Source organism: Giraffa tippelskirchi, chromosome 1 (assembly GCF_054371585.1).
Source record: "Giraffa tippelskirchi isolate mGirTip1 chromosome 1, T2T-mGirTip1v1.2.pri, whole genome shotgun sequence".
NCBI classification, from domain to species: Eukaryota; Metazoa; Chordata; class Mammalia; order Artiodactyla; family Giraffidae; genus Giraffa; species Giraffa tippelskirchi.
Window position 1 is genome coordinate 38,811,449 of NC_137275.1, and position 23,708 is coordinate 38,835,156.

The window sequence follows — 23,708 nt, forward strand, 5'->3', positions numbered from 1 at the left end:
ATTTCAGAACTCTGGAAATTAACCAAATACACACACACACACACACACACACACACACACAAACCTGATAGATTTTCATCCAAGAGACGCTACAGAAACCTGATATATGCCAGATAGCAGTATTGATGGAATTCCAACTTGTGTACATACTCTTCTCCCGCTTTAACTTTTTGTCACAATATCCATGAAAACCAGCAAACTCGCAGCCAAAGAGAGTATTCATCTCTTTCAGAGCCCCATTAAAAGCCCCATCTCCAGATCACAGTGAATATTTTGTCCAAACTAGAAACAACCTGAAAAATCTCCATTTTCATCATGTTGTGGTGTTTTGATTTGACTCAGTGTTCAATTTTGTGGAAAAGCAAAAAAATAAAGCTTTATTCCAAGGTGTTGCCAAAAAAGACAGCAATCTGCTGACAAGATCACAGTATCTACAGGAACTAGGATCCAAGTGAAAAACTAGATCAGAAAACCAGTAAAGGTAATTACATAGGTTAATATAATGAGCGGTATAAACATGTTCTTGTTTGATAGTCTGATCTTCTGTCTGATTTGAAATGCAACTACTTAAAGCAATAATTGTGAAATTAAAAGTTATTATTTGTATGACAATAATAAAAGGCAGCAGGAGAGAAAAAACATATATTGGAACAAAGGTTTATAAAGATTAGGAAAGAAGGAAATATTTCCTAAATGATTCTATGATGCCAATATTACCCTGAAAACACAAAGACATTGAAAGAAGAGAACAATATATAACAATACATCTTAAAAATATAGGTACAAAATGTCCTCAGTTGAATCCCAGCAATGTGCCCTATACATCTTGATCAAGTGGATTATAGGCCAAGGAAGCAGAGTTGCTTTAACTTCTGAGAAAACTGTATAACAGTCACAATAGATGTAGAAAGACCACTTGACAAAGTATAATACTCTTTTGTAATAAAAAAAATATGACAGACTAGCAGTACAAGAGAAATTATTTAACTTGATGAAAAGCATTGATGAAAAAGCCACAGCTGCCATTATTCTTAATGTTGAAAGATATTACTTATTCCCTACGATCAGAAAAATGATAAAGAATTTTGCTTTTACCACTTTAGTTCATCATTATACTGGAAATTGTAGTTATAGCAAGCAGGCATGATTCTCTATTGGAAAGGAAAAAAAAATCTCTATTTGCAGATAATATTATTTTTTCTACAGTCTATTTTAAAGACTCTACAGAAACACAATTAGAACCAATATGCCAGATTAGCAGTTTTGCAAGATACAAGGTTAATTTACTAAATCAATTGTACGTCTTTATAGTGCCAGTGAATAGTATGAAAATGAAATGCAGAAAAAAAATGCATTTACAATAGGATCAACAGAATAATTTTAAAAAGGTAAAAAACATACCGAAACTGCAAAACACTATTTGTTGTTCAGTTGCTCAGTTGTGTCCGACTCTTTCCAACCCCATGGACTGCAGCAGCCAAGCTTCCCGGTCCTTCAATATCTTGTGGAGTTTGCTCAAACTCATGTCCACTGAGTCCATGAAGCCATCCAACCATTTCCTCTTTTCTCACCCCCTTCTCCTCCTGCCCTCAATCTTCCCAGCATCAGAGTCTTTTCCAATGAGTCGGCTCTTCTCATCAGGTGGCCAAAGTAACGGAGCTTCAGCTTCAGTATCAGTCCTTCCAATGAATATTCAGAGTTGATTTCCTGTAGGATTGACTGATTTGATCTCCTTGCAGTCCAAGAGACTCTGAAGAGTCTTCTTCAACACTACAGTTCAAAAGCATCAATTTTTCAGCTCTCAGCCTTCTTTACGCTTCAAATTTCACATCCACACATGACTGCTGGGAAAAAACATAGTTTTGACTAGACAGACTTTTTTTGACAAGTGATAGCTCTGCTTTTTAATACAGTCTAGCTTTGTCATAACTTTTCTTCCAAGGAGCAAGAGTCTTTTAATTTCATGGCTGCAGTTACCATCTGCAGTGATTTTGGAGCCCAAGAAAATAGTCTCTCACTGTTTCCATTTCCCTCCATCTATTTGCCATGAAGTGATGGGACTGGATGCCATGATCTTTGTTTTTCGAATGTTGAGTTTTAAGCCAGCTTTTCCACTCTCCTCTTTCACTTTCATCAAGAGGCACTTTAATTTCTCTTTACTTTCTGCCATAACGGTGGTGTCATCTGTATATTTGAGGTTAATGATATTTTTCCTGAAATCTTGATTCCAGTTTGAGCTTCATCCAGCCTGGCATTTTGCATGATAATACTCTGCATATAAGTTAAATAAGCAAGGTGACAATATGCAGCCTTGATATACTCCTTTCCCAGTTTTGAACCAGTGTGTTGTTCCATGTTCAGTTCTAACTGTTGCTTCTTCACCTGCATAGAGATTTCTCAGGAGCAGGTAAGGTGGTCTGGTATGCCTATCTCTTGAAGAATTTTCCACAGTTTGTTGTGATCCACACAATCAAAGGCTTAATCATAGTCAATGAAGCAGAAGTAGATGTTTTTTCTGGAATTCCCTTGCTATTTCTATGATGCAACAGATGTTGGCCATTTGAGCTCTGATTCCTCTGCCTCTTCTAAATCCAGCTTGAACATCTGGAAGTTCTCAGTTCACGTACTATGGAAGCATAGCTTGAAGGATTTTGAGCATTACCTTGCTAGCATGTGAAATAAGCACAACCGTAAGGTAGTTTGAACATTCTTTGACATTGTTCTTCTTTGGGACAGGAATGTAAGCTGATTGGAATATTCAGTTCAACAAAACATTATAGAAATAATTTAAAGATCTAAATAAATGCAGTAACATCTCATATTAATGCCACAGAAGACCTAAAATTAAGATGGCAGTCCTTCTCATATTTACCTCCAGAGTCAACATGATCCCCATCAAAATTCTAGCACCCTTTTCTGAGAAACTGACAAGTTGACACTAAAATTCATTTGAAAATGTAAAAGGCCCAGAAAAGCCACAACAACCTAGAACAAGAATAAGCTTGAGGGCTCTTTTTTTTTCTTCAAAATAACTGCACAGTTACAGTAATCAAGAATGTATGGTACTACCACAAGAACAAAAATGTAAATCAATGGAATTAAGTTTAAAATCCAGAAAAAAATCTTTGTGGTTGATTGATTTCTGACAGTTCTTCTGTGTATTCTTGCCACCTCTTCTTAATATCTTCTGCTTCTGTTAGGTCCATACCATTTCTGTCCTTTATCGAGCCTATCTTTGCGTGAAATGTTCCCTTGGTATCTCTAATTTTCTTGAAGAGGTCTCTAGTCTTTCCCAATCTGTTGTTTTCCTCTATTTGTTTGCATTGATCACTGAGGAAGGCTTTCTTATCTCTCCTTGCTATTCTTTGGAACTCTGCATTCAGATGAGAATATCTTTCCTTTTCTCCTTTGCTTTTCGCTTCTCTTCTCTTCCCAGCTATCTGTAAGGCCTCCTCAGACAGCCATTTTGCTTTTTTGCATTCCTTTTCCATGGGGATTTTCTTGATCCCTGTCTCCTGTAAAATGTCACGAACCTCTGTCCATAGTTCATCAGGCATTCTGTCTATCAGGTCTAGTTCCTTAAATCTATTTTTCACTTCCACTGTATACTCATAAGGGATTTGATCTAGGTCATACCTGAATGGTCTAGTGGTTTTCCCTACTTTCTTCAATTTAAGTCTGAATTTGGCAACAAGCAGTTCATGATCTGAGCCACAGTCTGCTCCCGGTCTTGTTTTTGCTGACTGTATAGAGCTTCTCCATCTTTGGCTGCAAAGAATATAATCAATCTGATTTCGGTGTTGACCATCTGGTGATGTCCATGTGTAGAGTCTTCTCTTGTGTTATTGGAAGAAGGTGTTTGCTATGACCAGTGCGTTCTCTTTGCAAAACTCTGTTAGCCTTTGCCCTGCTTCATTCTGTACTCCAAGGCCAAATTTGCCTGTTATGCCAGGTGTTTCCTAACTTCCTACTTTTGCATTCCAGTCCCCTATAATGAAAAGGACATCTTTTTGGGGCGTTAGTTCTAAAAGGTCTTGTAGGTCTTCATAGAACCGTTCAAGTTCAGCTTTTTCGGCGTTACTGGTCGGGGCATAGACTTGGATTACCGTGATATTGAACGGTTTGCCTTGGAAGCGAACAGAGATCATTCTGTCGTTTTTGAGATTGCATCCAAGTACTGCATTTCGGACTCTTCTGTTGACCATGATGGCTACTCCATTTCTTCTAAGGGATTCTTGCCCACAGTAGTAGATATAATGGTCATCTGAGTTAAATTCACCCATTCCAGTCCACCTTAGTTCGCTGATTCCTAGAATGTCAACGTTCACTCTTGCCATCTCCTGTTTGACCACTTCCAGTTTGCCTTGATTCATGGACCTAACATTCCAGGTTCCTATGCAATATTGCTCTTTACAGCATCGGACTCTGCGTCTATCACCAGTCACATCCACAGTTGGGTATCGTTTTTGCTTTGGCTCCATCCCATCATTCTTTCTGGAGTTATTTCTCCACTGATCTCCATTAGCATATTGGGCACCTACTGATGTGGGGAGTTCATCTTTCAGTGTCCTATCCTTTTGCCTTTTCATACTGTTCATGGGGTTCTCAAGGCAAGAATACTGAAGTGGTTTGCCATGCCCTTCTCCAGTGGACCACAATCTGTCAGACCTCTCCACCATGACCCATCCGTCTTGGGTGGCCCCACACGGCATGGCTTAGTTTCATTGAGATAGACAAGGCTGTGGTCCGTGTGATCAGATTAGCTAATTTTCTGTTGTTTTAGTTTTAGTGTGTCTGCCCTCTGATGCCCTCTCGCAACACTTACCGTCTTACTTGGATTTCTCTTACCTTGGGCCTTGGGTAATTCCTCTTGCGCCGCCACCGCTGCCGCCGGCCCCAGCCCCCGGCCTGGCCTAGCCCCTCTCGACTGCCGCCCCCGGCCCTCGGCCCCCAGCCCCCGGCCCGGCCTAGGCCCTGTCAGCTGCTGCCCCCGGCCCCCGGCCCGGGCTAGCCCCTGTCGGCCGCCGCCCCCGGCCCCCGGCCCGGCCTAGCCCCTCTCGGCCGCCGCCCCCAGCCCCCGGGCCCCGGCCCGGCCTAGCCCCTCTCGGTTGCCGCCCCCGGCCCCCGGCCCCCGGCCCGGCCTAGCCCCTCTCGGCCGCCGCCTCGGCCCCCGGCCCGGCCTAGCCCCTCTCGGTGGCCGCCCCCGGCCCCCGGCCCCCGGCCCGGCCTAGCTCCTCTCGGCCACGCTTCTGCGCCGAGCCGTCGCAGCCGCCTCGCTTCTGCGCCGAGCCGTCGCAGCCGCCTCGCTTCTGCGCCGAGCCGTCGCAGCCGCCTCGCTTCTGCGCCGAGCCGTCGCAGCCGCCTCGCTTCTGCGCCGAGAACTGTACAAAAAAGATCTTCACGACACAGATAATCACGATGGTGTGATCACTCACCTAGAGCCAGACATCTTGTGGGCCTTAGAAAGCATCACTACAAACAAAGCTAGTGGAGGTGATGGAATTCCAGTTGAGCTATTTCAAATCCTCAAAGGTGATGCTGTGAAAGTGCTGCACTCGATATGCCAGCAAATTTGGAAAACTCAGCAGTGGCCACAGGACTGGAAGAGGTCAGTCTTCGTTCCAATCCCAAAGAAAGGCAATGCCAAAGAATGCTCAAACTACCTCACAATTGCACTCATCTCACATGCTAGTAAAGTAATGCTCAAAATTCTCCAAGCCAGGCTTCAGCAATACGTGAACCGTGAACTTCCAGATGTTCAAGCTGGTTTTAGAAAAGGCAGAGGAACCAGAGATCAAATTGCCAATATCCGCTGGATCATCGAAAAAGCAAGAGAGTTCCAGAAAAACATCTATTTCTCCTTCATTGACTATGCCAAAGCCTTTGACTGTGTGGATCACAATAAACTGTGGAAAATTCTGAAAGAGATGGAAATACCAGACCATCTGACCTGCCTCTTGAGAAACCTGTATGCAGGTCAGGAGGCAACAGTCAGAACTGGACATGGAACAACAGACTGGTTCCAAATAGGAAAAGGAGTATGTCAAGGCTGTATATTGTCACCCTGCTTATTTAACTTATATGCAGAGTACATCATGAGAAAGGCTGGGCTGGAAGAAACACAAGCTGGAATGAAGATTGCCGGGAGAAATATCAATAACCTCAGGTATGCAGATGACACCACCCTTATGGCAGAAAGTGAAGAAGAACTAAAGAGCCTCTTGATGAAGGTGAAGGAGGAGAGTGAAAAAGTTGGCTTAAAGCTCAACGTTCAGAAAACTAAGATCATGGCATCTGGGCCCATCACTCCATGGGAAATAGGTGGGGAAACAGTGGAAACAGTGTCAGACTTTACTTTTTTGGGCTCCAGAATCACTGCTGATGGTGACTGCAGCCATGAAATTAAAAGACGCTTACTACTTGGAAGGAAGGTTATGGCCAACCTAGATAGCATGTTTAAAAGCAAAGACATTACTTTGCCAACGAAAGTCCGTCTAGTCAAGACTATGGTTTTTCCAGTGGTCATGTATGGATGTGAGAGTTGGACGGTGAAGAAAGCTGAGCGCCGCAGAATTGATGCTTTTGAACTGTGGTGTTGGAGAAGACTCTTGAGAGTTTCTTGGACTGCAAGGAGATCCAATCAATCCATCCTAAAAGAGATCAATCCTGGGTGTTCATTGGAAGTTCTGATGTTGAAGCTGAAGCTCCAATACTTTGGCCACCTCATGCGAAGTGTTGACTCATTGGAAAAGACCCTAATGCTGGGTAGGATTGGGGGCGGGAGGAGAAGGGGACGACAGAGGATGAGATGGTTAGATGGCATCACCGACTCGATGAACATGGGTTTGGGTAGACTCCGGGAGTTGGTGATGGACAGAGAGGCCTGGCATGCTGCAATTCATGGGGTCGCAGAGAGTCGGACACGACTGAGCGACTGAACTGAACTGAACTGAACTGATTTCTGACAAAGGCGCCAACACAATATAATGGGGAGAAAAATTATCTTTTCAATAAATGGTAATTGACAGCTGGATATCCAAATGCAAAAGACTGAATTTGGATCCCTATCTTGCGAAAATTAATTCAAAGTGGATAAAAAATAATTCAAAGACATACATGTAAAAGCTAAATCTACAACAGTCTAACAGGACATCATATGAGCAAACCTTTATAACCTTGATTTGGGGATGGTTTCTTACATAGAACTACAATTGACAAAAGAAAAAAATTTTTTTTTCATTGAAACTAAACTTATGTTCTTTAAAAGATACATTTAAGAAAGAGAAAAGACAACCTACAGGCTGGAAGAAAAGCATTTGCTAACGACATTTAGACAGTCCCTGAAATATGATGGTTTGACTTAAGATTTTTCAACATTATGATGGTAGGAAACAATACTTACTCAGTATAAACTGTTCTTCATGTTTTAAATCTTGATCATTTTCTGTGTTAGTACATTAGTTCATGGTCCAGTACTCATGATTCTTGGCAACTGCAGCCACAACTCCCAATTAATCATGTGATCACAACTGGTACACTTACAACCATTCTGTATCCATACAACCATTTTGGTTAAAAAAAAAAATCAGCACAATATCCAATGAATTACATGATAAATTCAACACTTTATTATAAAATAAACTTTGTGTTATATTATTTTGCCCAACTGTAGGATAATGTAAGTGTTCTGAACATGTTTAAGGTATATCAGAGAAAGACAAATGCTCTATGTTAAAACTTCTATGTGAAATCTAAAAATAAAACCAAGGGATGAATATAGCAAAACACAAATCATCACACAGACAACAGGCTAGTTGTTACCAGTGGGAAGAGGAAGGGGAAGGGGCAAGACAGAGGCAACAGAATAAGAAGTACCATATTTATTTATTTCATAAAATAAATAAGCCAGAGGATATATTTTACAGTATAGGGAATATAGTCAATACTTTTCAATATTTTTAAGTGGAGTATAATCTATAAAATTAGTGAATCACTATGTTGTATATCTGAAACTAATATAGTATTATAAATCAACTCTACTTAAACTAAAAAAAATCTGCCATACATTAGGCTTAATGAGAGAAACTGTACATTTGAAACTGTACATTCAACATTTTATGAACTTAGAATGATAATTGTAACCAAAATGAAAAGTTATGAAATATTTGTAATCATTTTTTTCTAGTTAATTTACTCAGTTTCTGGGTAACATGTATTTACCCAGAGTTGGCAATGATACTTCATTGCATTTTCAATATATATTCTGTATGCCTGTTGTATCCATTAGTTCAGATGGTTATTGGGGTTTTATTTTTTTTTTTTTTAATAAAAAAATGACAGTATTTGAACAAGTCTCACCTTGAGCCTCTCTTTATGGATCTGACTAACTAGTGGGGAGTATTTAAATTCAACAGTAGTTATACATATTTCATATTGAGTTTACACTAAGGATTAGGTTGTCAGCTCAGAGTAAAACAACTCGGAGATCTCAGGTAGTATCAAAATGTATTAATAACTTCAAGAATTTAGGTAATTAGGTAGAACGGACAAAGCAAAGAGACATCAGGGCATTTAGGGTAGTTTTTTGTGTCCTTTACTGCCTTAGATATGAACTCTGTCCCAGAATAAAAGAGGGGCAGAGGTTCACAGGTTAGTGTCCTAGATATCAGGGAACATTTAGCTTATGAAACCTTCAGCTTACATGGCATTTCCCAGAAAACCATGCCCATAAATCCTTAGCTACAAGGTTTATTTCCTTCAAGAAAATTTTAGCAAGGATAATCCTGTTATGAATATTCAATTAATAAGTACCTCTTTCTAGCATCAAATAGTCTATTTCATCATATGTACACATACCACAGACAGGGAAATTAAATCTCAGGACTTGCTTTCTTTCTCTTTGCCCAGGATATTCCCCTGATTCGGAGAACAAATGGATCACAGGCTTTGTAATTCAACTCTGATTTCCTCTTTTTATTTTCAGTTTATATAAGAAAAAAATTATAAAAGAAAATATTCCACAAAATTACTTATCTGAGAATAGGAGTATGGGTATGTGTGCTATAGTAACTTCACAGTAAAAACACATATATAAGTCCTATTAAACCATGCGTGTGTGTGAGTTGCTCAGTCCTGTCCAGCTCTTGGCCACCCCATGATCTGTCTATGGAACTCTCTAGGCAAGAATACTGGAATAGGTTGTCATTCCCTTCTCCAGGGCATTTTCCTGACCCAGTGATTGAATCCTACATTTCAGACAGATTCTTTGCCATCTGAGCTACAAGGGAAGCCCAATATTAAACTGTGTCACAGATCATTTATTCATTTTTTAGTATATCCTTTCCTCTGTTTGACTCAGTCTATAACCGTGAAGGGAATAGTATGTCATTTTGGTCAAATATATTCTAAGTAGTATTTGTTAAAAATACTTAAAAGAGGAATGAATCTTCAAAAATTTTGCTGACCTGAAAAGTTGGTAAATTAGGCATCAAGAGCACAATTGATTTTTACACTTTTATATTTTTGCTGTGCATTGTTTTATTGCAGAATGTTTTATTGTAATAGCACTCATTTCTGGGATCACACTTACATTTATGACTTCCATGTGGTTGGAATACATAAATAAAACCTGACTTATTAGTTGAAATAGATATCCATGTATTCCTAAATGCCATTTTACCTGAAGTCTATATTTTATATAATTTACTGAAATGGATCTCTAAAGACAAATCTCATGAACTTTCATCTGCACAAATCTTTTTCAATTGACAGATTAATAGGACATCACGTCTTTGCAGACTGCACAATTCTAAAATGTGAGAACAGTGAGTAGCTAAAGATGAACAAAACAGAAAGCTAAAACAAATTTATAAGTAAAGTTATCAAGAGGAGTATAAGTGTTAAAATACCTACATCATCAGTTCTCAAAGTTACTGAGAACATGATTGTGGTTTCTCATATTTTATTTGGATATATAATAGATAGATAGATAGATGGATAGATAGATGTAGATTGATGACATATTGATACATTAGATGATAGTTGGATGTTGGATGGGCAGGTAGATAGATGCCAGGTAGAGAGATAGGATGTCATTCTATTTATAATTTTTATTTCCTTTCCTAATTTTAGATTTTAGAGAATTATGAATGAGAAACTGTATAATATCACACACTTTTAAGAGAGTTGTTAAAAGATCTATTTAAGCAAATACATGTCCATTAAAAACAACTGTTTGTTTTCCAGTTTAAAAATTTGAGTTACAATTTATTCACCATAAAACTTACCATTCCAAAGTGTAAAACTCAGTGGTTTTCAGTATTTACAAGGTTATGCAATCATTGAAAAAGCAAGAGAGTTCCAGAAAAACATCTATTTCTGCTTCATTGACTATGCCAAAGCCTTTGACTGTGTGGATCACAATAAACTGTGGAAAATTCTGAAAGAGATGGGAATACCAGACCATCTGACCTGTCTCTTGAGAAACCCGTATGCAGGTCAGGAAGCAACAGTTAGAACTGGACACGGAACAACAGACTGGTTCCAAATAGGAAAAGGAGTACGTCAAGGCTGTATATTGTCACCCTGCTTATTTAACTTATATGCAGAGTACATCATGAGAAATGCTGGGCTGGAAGAAACACAAGCTGGAATCAAGATTGCCGGGAGAAATATCAATAACCTCAGATATGCAGATGACACCACCCTTATGGCAGAAAGTGAGGAAGAACTAAAGAGCCTCTTGAAGGAAGGTTATGGCCCACCTGGATAGCATATTTAAAAACAGAGACATTACTTTGCCAACAAAAGTCCGTCTAGTCAAGGCTATGGTTTTTCCAGTGGTCATGTATGGATGTGAGAGTTGGACGGTGAATAAAGCTGAGTGCTGCAGAATTGATGCTTTTGAACTGTGGTGTTGGAGAAGACTCTTGAGAGTCCCTTGGACTGCAAGAAGATCCAATCAATCCATCCTAAAGGAGATCAATCCTGGGTGTTCATTGGAAGGACTGATGTTGAAGCTGAAATTCCAATACTTTGACCACCTCATGCGAGGAGTTGACTCATTGGAAAAGACCCTAATACTGGGTAGGATTGGGAGCAGGAGGAGAAGGGGACGACAGAGGATGAGATGGTTGGATGGCATCACTGACTTGATGGACATGGGTTTGGGTAGACTCCGGCAGTTAGTGATGAAAAGAGAGGCCTGGCGTGCTGCAATTCATGGGGTCGCAAAGAGTCGGACACGGCTGAGCTACTGGACTGAATTGAACTGAACTGAACTGATGCAAATATCACCACTAACTAATTTCAGAATGTTCTCATCATCCCCAAAAGAAATTGATACCTATCTAAGAGGTTACATTTCTTTTCCCCTTCCTTGATGATTTCCAAGCAACCGTTAATCTACTTTTTGTCTCTTATGAAAGTGAAAGTGAAGTCACTCAGTCGTGTCCGACTCTTTTCGACCCCATGGACTGTAGCCCACTAGGCACCTCCATCGATCGGATTCTCCAGGCAAGAGTACTGGAGTGGGTTGCCATTTCCTTCTCCAAGAGATCTCCCTGACTCAGGGATCGAAGCTGGTTCCCCCGCATTGTATGCAGACGCTTTACCATCTGAGCCACCAGGAGTCTCTTATGAATGCATGCTAAATCGTTTCAGTCATATCCGACTTTACTACCTATGGACTGTAGCCTGCCAGGGTCCTATGTCCGTGGGATTACCTAGGCAAGAATACTGGAGTGAGTCACTATTTCCTCCTCCAGGGGATCTTCCCAACCCAGGATCGAACCTGGGTCCCCTGCATTGGTAGGTAGGTTCTTTCTAGACATTCCATGTAAATGAAATCACACAATATGTGACCTATGCACATGACTTTTTTCACTAAGCATGTTTTCACATCTGTGCGTGGTAGAGCATATAACAGTATTTTGTTCCATTTTATTGGTTGAAAAATATTCCATTGTATAAGCAATTATAGCAAGTGAAAGTCGCTTAATAGTGTCCTACTCTTTGCAACCCCACGGACTATACAATCCATGGAATTCTCCAGGCCAGAATATAGGAGTGGGTAGCCTTTTGCTTTTCCAGGGGATCTTCCCTAATCAGGGATAGAACCCAGGTCTCCCGCATTGCAGGTGGATTCTTTACCAGCTGAGCCACAAGGGAAGCCCATTGCATTGTGACGATATACCATATGTTGTTTATCATTCCATCATTGATGAATGTTTCCATTGTTTCTACTTTTTGGCTATTGTGACTAATGTTACAGCATTACTTAAATTATTTAATATACTCATGCTATATCTTATAGTTAAGAGAGAAACTGGGTATTTGGATTAGGTGTTTGCTTATATATAGTTGTTTTTTATTTGACAGAAAAAGGTTTACCTTTATGTTAGACAATCCAGTTCTAGAGAGGAAATTATAATCAAACTTTTGTGCAGCCTTAATATTGAAATTATTTAAAAATCATAGGATATTTTAGGAAAATTCACAGCTATTGCTATGGCTGCAAAATTCATTGATCAGGATATTAGATTTCCTGTAATTCTGTAAGCAGCAGTTTTCCTGAAGGAAATTTGGGGTTTCTCAGTTGAGAATGGAGGATATGTGTTGAAACTGAGGAGAAAAGCTGTGGACTAAAGAGGATTACCAAGACTAGTCAGGATTGGGGATATCAGTATTCATAGATAGATATTTAATGGTTATTACATGTTGGTTCAGGTCTAAGTTTGGAGGAAATTGTATAGTGTCAACAAATTGCTTAAGATTATGACTTTCTCTAGTGTTATTTAGTGATTGAGGAATAGGCATAAGTGACATGGTTTAAGAATTTAGGGATAATTTTACAGAAACATGTGTGCCAGAGACGTAAGAAGGCAAGGAGATTGAGGGCCTCAAAGCAAGAGTATTTTATGTGATGAGCTATGAGAACTCAGCCAGAAGGGCATGAATCCAGCAGGTACCCACTTCCTTTTACCCTTCTATTAAGTTTCTACCTCACTTAAAAAAAAAAAAAATAGTAGTGAATTTGTGTCAACAGAATGAGTCAGTTTACAAGTAACACTATTTCACTGATAATATTGGAAATAAAAAATCAGCATTTTAAATAAGACTCATCCCATCAATGCACAAGTAGTTTTAGGGATAATATAAACCTCAAGGGGTCACAAGGAGTTGGACGTACTGAGCGACTGAAATGAACTGTACTGAACTGATATTGTATGTTATATAGAAACTGTGTGTAACTATAGGTAACTATGTTATTTGGCAGAATTGAAACATTTTACTATATATATTAATGTTTGAATTCTACCAAGAAACATAGTCACAGGTATACAGTTATATTGATCACATGTTCATTTGTTAAAAATCATAAGATTAAATTTACCAAAGCAATTATAACATGAAATAGTTTGTTTCTAAACTATATCTTGAGTCAACATTGAAATCATTCCAAAATATAAACAAAGCCAAAGATATCATGGAAACATTAGTGTGAAATTTACTGGCAAAATAAAGTAAATCAACTAGAATTTTTGATAAAGTAGAAGCATGTGTGTATGAGGAAGTAAATATTCATTTCTTGTTTATTTGTGTTAATATTGTGCTTTTATCTGATGTCAATCTCTGTATTTTTTTTCTTCCTAAAAAGTATTTCTTTACAAGTTCTTCAGAATTTCCCAAAAGAGTAGAATGGAGAGGTACGAAAGGATAACTGGGTCCTATATTTGTTTCATCACATTTTATTTTAAAAACTATTCATTATAAGTAGAGGGTTACTCAGTAAACATTCAACTGGCAGAGTGCATGAATTTTAACTAGTGTTTCTAGGACATTATTATTGAGAATAAAACTTTTCAAACTGATAATGGAAGAACATGAAAGGAATCTGTACAGAGCCTTAAAAACAAAGGAACTTAAATTTATGAGCTTCTTAAAGTAAGCAGGATCTTAGAGCATGTTAATCCTGATTTTTAAGTATCAGACTTCAGATAATGCAGTTCAAATAACAATTGTTACGGAGGAAAAAATAGAAGAAATGATAATAAGAGAGTTATGTAAAAACAAACAGCTTAAATAATTTACATAGATAATTCTTGAAAAAGAAACAACAAAATAATATTCATGCATAATAATGTGCCTTACTTTTTGCATTGAAATAACTTTCATAAATATTTTCATGTAATAAATTTGATTCTGTAACTATGAGCCATATTTAAAAGCAGCTGACAAGATCATTTAAAAAACTCAGATGAAAGGCAGGAATATTCACGATCATTCTTATATTCATACCTTTACATGTAGTATCTTTTTACTAAGTCAAAACTTTTGCTTAAGCAATATAAAAAATGTAATAACAAAAAATAAATGTTAAGTCATGAATGACATGAAATTAATTTGTTTCCCTATAGAACTTGGCAAGAATTTCAAAGAGAGCAAGGGGATTTTTAAAAATTATATTCACTTTATACAGCAGAGGGTATCTATTTTTCATGGCAAAGAGATAAGAATGGCTATTAAAGACTTATCATACTCAAATACATAGTTAACTCTACCTGAATCAAAGATAAGAGAACAAGGTGATCATTTGTAAAGCACTCACAAAATGGAAAGATATCTGGTATTATGAAGCAATTGATTTGTCCTGGAAAAGTAGTCATTAGAATAATCTCTATAAACACAGAAAAATTAAGTACTTTACAATGTAGTGTTGTCTTTTCCTCATGATATTGGAAAACAAGGAATAGGGATGTTCTCAGTTCTCATGAATCTTTCATCTCTGTTACTCATCATAGGTAATTTTTAGATTTAATTTGGATTTAGAGAATTAATGTGGTAAAGTATAAAAATAAAATGAGGAACTCAGATATCTCTGCTTCATGTTTCAAGGAAAGCAAACATGCTGCTCCATGTATTTGGAAATGATTGTTACAGTGAAATAACACCAATGGAATGCTGCTAATAATAAAGTGAAGGAACAAAAATATTCTTGGATTTGTTTTCTTAACTTCCCAAATGCAACGGAATTGATCTATGTTAGACTTGTAAAACATTCATAGGAGAAAACACTTACTGGTCAGAGCAGGAAGTCGATAATTTTTACACCTAATACAGTGTCCCAAAACAGTACTACAATGTTTCTGAAATGTGTTTTTGAGAGACTCATCGTAGACACTGTTGGTTTCCATGAAAAGACTCAAATTTTAATCATCATCAAGGACTACCAACAAGAAAGCACCAAAGGAGCAATTAATGGAAACCCCTCACAGATGAGCACTTAAGAAAAAGATCGTTCTCTAAACACACACACATATACACTCACACATGTAAAACTGAGTACTCTATTTATGTTTAATATCAAATTAAATTCTAAAACTAGAAGAGTTTTTAAATCTTTCATAGATTATGAAATTCTTAGATAATTTAAATTAATTAATTCCTCTTGGTTACAACTCTGTGTATGACTATCACTGCTTAAGCTGCTACTGGGCTTTTGCCAAGATCTAAGCAGTCAAGAGTCTTATATTGCCCTGAATTATTGTTATTATTAAGATTGAAAATTTCTGTGTCACATAAGAGCATCTTGACTGCTGATCTCTGGAGCTTTAAATTATTTTATAATGAAAATCATTTTAGGGATATTGTTTCTTTAGGTGTTTGGGAAAAGTTGTAACTTTATGCTTTGTTCATCTGAGAGAAAGCATTCATATGTCTTTGTAAATTATCAAATTCTTTACATTAAGCACATCCTGGGTGATCAAGAAAAGATCCTAGGGAACTTACCTAGAAGTCTGGTGGGTTCCCTTGGCTGCCTGTGCTTTCTTTCCCTTACTGTATCTCTTAACTTTAATAAGGCCTTATGTGGATTTATACTATGTAGCCTAGTAAGTCTTTTCAAATAGCCAACCCAATGTAATCAATGAAATATGGATGTTTAATGCAATGCCACTTAAGCATGAGTTCAAAAATAGTTAGGCTCTCTTCATCTGAAAAATCTCTGAGCGCATATGACTTAATCTACATTTGGTCTCCATTTTATTGTATTGCATTTATTTATTTATTATACTAATACTAAGCATGGAGTCCATTATTTAAGTTTAAAACTAGACAAAACAATTCAAAACCTATTCAGTTTACAAACTTTCCCTTAAGAGACAAACAGTAAATTTGCCTGTGCAGTCCATAACTACATAAAGCAACTACCATACACTGCTGTTAACAATGAAAAGTCATTGACAATATATCAACAAATGAACATAACTTTCAATAAGCCTTTATTTACAAAAACAGGTTGTGTTGGCTCCGTGTGCTATAAAGTCAAACATGTAAAAGCAAAACTTTAAGCATTGGCTTCATGTTCACTCATATCTTATATATAGTCATCTTCATATTTTGAGAAGATAGATTCTATTTTATTTTCAGATATGATATGTGAAAGTTTATTGTTGGTTGGCATGGTTTAACAGTATTCAATGTTGAGTTGTGAATGTCAACTACAAATTGGCACTTGCCATTGGCATTTGCCCTCTACCTCTGCAAGGATTAAATCATGTGCTGCTGCAGCTGCTGACTTTCAAGACCCACTGAGAGGAGTTCAGGGTGGAGAGCAGAAATGAGGCATTCTGTGCTCTTGTGGGGGCGGGGAGGGAACTGGCAGAACAGGTCTGCAGATAGTTATATATCTGATTTTATGAGCCCAATTTTTATATCTCCTTATATCTAGAAAAGCACTAAAATCCTTCATGGTGACAACTGCTTCTTGTGATTAGCAGAAAACTTCTGAAAAATAAGGGTATGGGGGAATACATGCTTGATTACTTACATGATTTTACTTCACCAAAATCACATATATATTGACCTTCTCCCCTACCTTTTTGGAGTGGTTTCTCAGAGCTATCTGAAATGCTCCTTTCTGGTCTATAGCCCTCATATTGCCACAAATAAAACTTTACTCACAACACTTAGGTTGAATTTTTTTTAAGTCAGTATGCAAAAAAAGAAAAAAAGAATCAGTCTAGAAGCTACAAGTTCCAACTTGAACCTGAAATTTGAATACACTCTTTGAAATATGAATGCTTCCATCTTCTGTGCTCTAAATCTACAATCATATTTACTGTTGGGTTTTTTTTTAAGATCTTCTTTAAAACTTGTCAGGTTAATGAAATTTGTATACTTACATTGAAAATATATATCCATTTCGTCCAAATTTTTTGATAGGTGCCAAAATGAAAATGTCAGTGATGCAGAAATGTACTTCTGTCATATAAAATAAATTATAATATTTTCAACTATTATCCTAACAATAGTTACAGAAGTCTTATGAAAAGTGACACTGATTTGGTTCTTTTAATCCAGATTTGCATGTGCTAACTTTACGTAATCAAGCAATAATCTAGTCTTTTTCTTGAAGTCAAGGAGATTAGAGGAATGCATATATGGAATGTTAGAGAACATTATCTTGATGAATCCTCAGGTGGTGAAATAAAAATTCAAGATTATTTTCATATATTTCTTGCCTCTCATTTCCATATTATAGATAGTTTTCTAGAGAAAATTTTGTAAGTCTGGAGGTTCTTAGAAATCAAAAGTATACAGTCAATAAACACATTTTAAATCATATGAACTCCTGGTAAATAAAAAGAAAATAACAAAAGTGTTAATACATCTAATTAAAATGATACAAAGTATCATAAGAAGAGGTGTGAGTTATAAGTATTTAAGATAAAGATTGAGCTTTAATTCACCCTTAAAAATAATCTAGCCAAACCTTCATATTAACCAAATGCTTGTATACCAAGAAATGTGTTAGGTATGTTTCCGTATTATCCATTTTACATGGTATAATAGCGTAGGGTTTATATCAATGTGAGTGCCTAAATATTAAAAAAAGGAAAATGAAACAAAACAGATTTTAAAATACATGCAAAATAAACCTATTATATAATAAAGGTAAAATCTGACATTCTACAATTTTATCTCTTTATATTTAATAAATACCTCATATAAAAGGCTACTTTCTCAATGATTAGATTTAGTTTTTCTTTTAAAGTACTCATTTGGCTTCCAAATTAACTGATCTCATTTGCTTTGTCTCTGCCTCTTATATTTGAGGAAAATTAATTTCTCACTTTTTCCCTGGAGAATCATTCTTTTCACCCCACGTGACATTTGCCTTTTCCTTTTAGTGGGAACGTGATTTATTTACATGGAATAAATGGTGTAGAATGACTGACTGCCTAGGTTGAATGCATGTTTTAACCCTGATCCCTGGGGTATCATTAAGCGCAAAATACTTCTTTTGTTTATTTGTTTTATCAGTGAAAATGGAAATATCACTGCAGTAATTCACTGTAAACAATATTCAGCAGTATAATGGCTCCTTGTATTTTTGCCTTTCTTTCTGAGTTGGCCTAATGGCAGGTAGTGATTTGTTAAGATAAGCCAGAGTAAAAGTTCAATACATTAAAATGCAATCAATTTGTTTTATAAAACTTCTTTATTTGGTATAATATCAGGGAAAAAATGCAAGGACATATGTAAAGCCAGTGTAGATATCAAGACAATGTCAATCACCCACAATGTCACTCTTCCTGCATTTCCTCGTATAGCAAGCTGTATATGAAAACTTTAAAAATATGACTTTCTTTAGGTATGCAATAAGGTAGTAGTGTTATGCTTATTTACTGTTATTTCACAAAGCACTTGCATTTTTTTTATCCAAAATAAAATGTATTTTTATATCTCTTTTGAATGGAGAGACACAAAGAATTTAGAGCGTAGAACATGTGATCGCTTTACGTTTTGTCACAGTCTGCCATTTCCATCTCCAAATATTTCACTCAGTTGTATTGCACTATATTTTCCAAAAAGAGAAGATAAAAGAATATCAGTTAAAATGTTGACATTTTTGCCAAACAGTGGCTCTTCTAAGCGGAGAGTATCTGCTATATGATTCACATCTCTATGTGTGAACATGGGAAAGGGTTCTGGTAAAAACCTTCACTACATAAACTTCTACAAATACCTTCAATGTTTAAAGAGAAAATTTTCTTTTTTAAAGACAAACAAAATTATATAAACAGCACACAGGTCATTTAAATAAAGAGAAGAGGCCTTAAAGATCACATAAAATGGAACTTTGGATCCCACAGTCATTCCTCCGAAAAAGTCTTTTCCCAGCTCTTTGCACCAAACACATTTCCAACAGCTTGTGCCAAACATTTGAACTTTTGATGCTGCAATCTTCTGTGAGATTTGGAAAGGACAGAATATAATTTTCAAAATTATTAGTTTAAGTATTCAAAATGTCAAAAGTACTTGGAGCGGTATACAGAGCACATCACTACTGACCTGGTGGCCCATGAGCTAAGATGAACTAAGAGGAAAGACCCTACCAGGTACTTTTGGTTTCCACATAAGATGTTCATAGATGCACACATTTCTTTTTTTAACTACTGTGAATTCTATATTTATAACTAAAAGAACTACTTTCAAATTATTCAGAAAATGAACAGATTGTTTAATAATTCAAATAAAAATGTATCACAGAATGTTTCAAAACACATTTGAAGAATTATCTGCGATCCTCTAACTTTTCTGCAGCCTTCAAATGATGCTTCTTATAGAATTACATACTAAACCATTAAAAATTTTCTTTTTAGTATCTTTTATTGACATATAGTTGATTTACAATGTTGTGTTAATTACTGCTATATAGCAAAGAGATACAGTTACACATATATATGTATGTACAGATACATATATATATATATATATATATATATATACAGACATTATTTTTTTATATTTTTTCCATTATGGTTTATCAGAGGATATTGAATATAGTTTCTATGTTGTACAGTAGAACCTTGTTGTTTAGCCATCCTATATATAAAAGCTTACATTTGCTAACTTCAACTTCCATTTTATTACTCCCCCAACTCTTTCACCCTTCACAATCACCAGTTTGTTCTCTATACCTGTGATTCTGTTTCTGTTTTAAAGATACATTCATTTGTGTCATATTTTAGATTCTACATATAAGTGATATCATATGCTATTTATCTCTCTCTTTCTGATTTGTGTCATTTAGTGTGATAATAGCTAGTTTTATGCTTGTTGCTGAAAATGGAATTTCTTTTATTTATTCATTTTTAAAAAATTTTATGTCTAAAGCCATTTTATGGCCAATGGTAATCCATTGTATATATGTACCACATCTTTATTCATTCACATATCAATGGACAGTTATTTTCATGTCTTGGTTATTGTGAATAGTGTTGCTATGAACATAGGGATACATGTATCTTTTTGAATTACAGTTTCGTCTGGATATATGCTGATGAGTGAGATTCCTGGATCATTTGGTAATTCTATTTTTAGTTTTCTGAGGAACCTCCATACGGTTTTCCACAGTGGCTGCACCAACTTAAATTTCTAGCAAACATATAGGAGGGTTTCTTTTCTCCCACATCCTCTCCAGATGCACATATTTCTAAGATTGAGTGCGAGATAATTGGACATTTTCATGGACTGGACCTTGTCTGGTGAGAAAATTAGCCATTTGGAATGACAGAGACAACAGCCATGCACAAAGTAATATTAAGCAGAGTCAATTAGTTAGGATATCCTCTGTTAGCTCATTGCCAAAAAATCAATAGAATGATTCAAAGAACCTCTACTTTTAATTCAGGTGAAAAATATGGATGCCTAAAAGATTGATGGATTTGATAAACAATTAGCTAAGTGACTGGCTAGAGCTTAACTACTTTGTCTATGAAATTTAAAGAGAAAATATAAAATTACCTGCAAAAAGAAAAACAAAAAAAACAAGCAACACATAGCTGATGTTAGTTATTGCAAAGTTTCTGACAAATAAATATGGATTTGTTATCAACTTCTATTCCATTTTAAAATATTCACAAACAATTTAATTGGATAAAGGCAGTCTAATTCAATACCTTTTTATCTTAATATTATAATGCTAAATATAAATCAACCCAGATTAGATAGCTACTTCTAACAGTAGTAATTTTTTAATTATTTATTGAAAAAATGTAATTATATAGCATATACAAGTTCCACCTTGCAAAAAAGAGGTTTAAGCACTCTTTCTATAAAATCTTCCCCAAAACAGTTTATAAATAAATATGAGAAACAAATTAGCACAATTTCTTTTCCATCTTTTATCTTTTAAATTTTCAGACAGAAAAGAATCACAGGTCTAGAAATGGAATGAATATATATTATGCACCCACATATTGTTCATAATATTTTTTATTTAATTAATTTTTATATGAAGTGGGTTTGCTTGTCTCTAATTCTGGGTGGGGAAAATGAAATTCAAAGATAAACTTTGCAGTTAATTGTTGCTGCTGCTGCTGCTAAGTCACTTCAGTCGTGTCCAACTCGGTGTGACCCCATAGACGGCAGCCCACCAGGCTCCGCCGTCCCTGGGATTCTCCAGGCAAGAACACTGGAGTGGGTTGCCATTTCCTTCTCCAGTGCATGAAAGTGAAAAGTGAAAGTGAAGTCGCTAAGCCGTGTCCAACTCTTCGCGACCCCATGGACTGCAGCCTACCAGGCTCCTCCATCCATGGGATTTTCCAGGCAAGAGTACTGGAGTGGGGCGCCATTGCCTTCTCCAGTTAATTGTTAGTAAGAAGCAATTGTCATAGTTAAGTTTTGAAACCAGGCCTGTCTTAAAACAAGAAATGTTCCGCAAGTGTTTTATATAAATCTTAGCCTAAGCAGGTAGATCATCTATATAATAGAGACCTGGCTGCCAGCGAGGGCTTTATTTTGTTTGACTAATGTGGCTTAAACAATGGCTTCCTGTTGAAAGATAGTGGTGGAGATCATAATTTTTGAGCTTTATTCATTACTCCCTAAGCTACTTGAGAGACCATTATCCATTCATTTAAACTCTCTTTTGTCAGTTTATTAGGTTATATGTGAAAGTGAAAGTCGCTCAGTCCTGTCTGACTCTTTGTGAACCCATGGACCCTACAGTCCATGGAATTTTCCAACCCAGAATACTGGAGTGATTAGGCTTTCCCTTCTCCAGGGGATCTTTCCAACCCAGGGATTGAACCCAAATCTCCCTCATTGAGGGCAGATTCTTGACCAACTGAGCTACAAGGGAAGCCTAAGAATACTGGAATGGGTAGCTTATCCCTTCTCTAGCAGATCTTCCCCACCCAGGAATCAAATCAGGGTCTCCTGCATTGCAGGAGGACTCTTTAACAACTGAGCTATCAAGGAAGCCTGTGAAGTGTAATATTTTCTGATCATAAACAATGGTAAGCTAAAGATATTACAAACTCTAAAGTAGCCATATATACATTTATTAAAAATATATAGTTGCCAACCAATAGTAGAGATACAGTGGAATACTAAAATATAAAAAAAAAAATGATCCACATGAAGTAGAAAAGAGAGGGGAATGAAGAGAATATGTAAGTATCAAAATAAAGATTATGATGGTAAAATTAATTCTATTCATATAAATAATTAGTATACACTTTAAAGGAATAAATACTCCTCTTAAAAAGTAATAATTATCATACTAGATTAAAAACCAAGGCCCAACTATATGCTATTTACAAAAGATGCACATAACCTACAAAGCTGCAAAATGTTTTTAAAAAACTTGAAGTTATGCTATGCAAATACTAATCAAGAGAAAGTCAGAGTGGATATATCACTATTAGGCAAAGCTGACCTGAAGGAAAACAGTATAAACGGAGATAATTTTATGATTATAAAGGAAATCCATCGAGAAGACATACAAATGTTCAGTGTATATATACTCATTAACAGAAAATACAAGAAGAAGAAAGAAAAAAACCTGACAAATTGTAGGAAGCGAAAAAAGTAAAGGTGAAAGTCACTCAGTCTGTCCGATTCTTTGTGATCCCATGGACTGCAGCCTGCCAGACTCCTCTGTCCATGGAACTTGAAATGGGCCCATTCCCTTCTCCAGGGGATATTCCCAGTGCAAGAATCAAACCCAGGTCTCCCACATTGCAGGCAGATGCTTTACCAGCTGAGCTACCAGGGAAGCAACAAATTGTAAGGGAAAATAGCAAATCCATGATTATCATTTGAGATTTCAAACCCTTCTCTCAGTTACTGAAAGAAAAGTAAATGGAAAAAAGTCTAGTAGAATAAAAAGATTCAAATACATAATACTATTTATACATTAACTTATAAAATATAAAAGGAGGCAATACTTTCCAATATAAATATTGAGGCTACATTTTTCCATATATACACTGATATTCTACATACACTTTTTATTTTGCTATATTTAACAATAAGCTCAGTCTTTGTATGCACTTAATGATAGTGAAAGATATTAAGAAACACTTTTACGGATTGCATTTATATGTTACATTAAAAATGAATTTGAGGTAACTAAATTATCTCTTTTAATAAATTAAGCATAGAACTTACTCTGGGGAAGAATACATACATATATACATATATATATAATATTTATAAAATTGATAAAACATACAATATATAAAAGAGGTGCTCCATGGCCCTGGAATATGTTTGCTAAGCTTACTACTCACTTTGTGCTCAGCTCCTGGTATAGCACCTGATACATACAGTGAATATTTTACTTTCCCAAAAACTATTTCAACAATTGGAAATTAATACAATTGTTCCTTTAAAAGTATTAGGTAAGAAACTAA

At 36.3% G+C, this 23,708-nt stretch overlaps 1 long non-coding RNA gene across 1 annotated transcript in view; it reads right to left on the reverse strand.

Moving 5' to 3' along the window:
• LOC145544834 (uncharacterized) overlaps nt 1–4,727 on the reverse strand; it is a 246,478-nt gene extending 241,751 nt beyond the window's left edge. The window contains exon 1 of the long non-coding RNA XR_014081659.1: nt 1,402–4,727. This is a non-coding gene — a long non-coding RNA (uncharacterized LOC145544834). The remainder of the gene's footprint in view (nt 1–1,401) is intronic.
• Between the last annotated feature and the right edge of the window lie 18,981 nt (nt 4,728–23,708).